The following is a 607-nucleotide window of genomic DNA, read 5'->3' as shown; positions in this document are numbered from 1 at the left end:
AGTTTTGAAATCTGCACACTAGAAGCATCATTAGAACCACTAATAACACGTTTACCTCTTGTATCCGTATGTTGGGTCTCCATTGCTATCTCCTCAAAGAGTTCGTACGTTTCTTCTGGAGTTTTGGTTTTAAAAGAACCACCTGCAAAATTGGTGACTATATTATGACTAGAAGGGGTTAGTCCTTTATAAAACATACGCATTTGAAGCTTCAATGGAATCCCATGATGAGGACATTGGTTGAGCAACCCATTGAATTTCTCCCATGCTTCACAAAACGATTCATCATCTTGCTGTGCAAATAACAAGATCTTGTCCCTAAGCATGTCGGTCTTTTGCGTGGAGAAGTATTTTTCCAGGAACTTCTTTTGAATGGCAGACCATGTAGTGAGTGAACCAGGCTTCAAAGAATTCAACCAATACTTCGCCTTATCCTTTAAAGTGTATGGAAACAGTCTCATTCGAAGTTGATCTTCTGTCACACCTGTCAAGGGAAAAGAACTCACAACATTAAAAATATCCTTTATATGAGTCAATGGATCTTCATTAGGTAAACCATAAAAGGAAGGCAGCATATTAAGATGAGAAGATTTAAGCTCATAATTTC

The 607-nt window shown here is 37.9% G+C and overlaps 1 non-coding gene across 1 annotated transcript; it reads left to right on the top strand.

The window, feature by feature from the left end:
- The first annotated feature begins 219 nt into the window (after nucleotides 1–219).
- On the top strand, nucleotides 220–326 carry LOC148292284 (small nucleolar RNA R71). The gene has a single exon (XR_015827199.1). It is a non-coding gene; the product is annotated as a small nucleolar RNA R71 (small nucleolar RNA).
- The last annotated feature ends 281 nt before the right edge of the window (nucleotides 327–607 follow it).

This window comes from Prunus avium, chromosome 8, assembly GCF_965620075.1.
Source record: "Prunus avium chromosome 8, drPruAviu1.hap1.1, whole genome shotgun sequence".
In the NCBI taxonomy this organism is placed as follows: domain Eukaryota; kingdom Viridiplantae; phylum Streptophyta; class Magnoliopsida; order Rosales; family Rosaceae; genus Prunus; species Prunus avium.
Note: the sequence above shows the minus strand (reverse complement) of the source record. Positions and strands in the feature narration are given on the sequence as shown.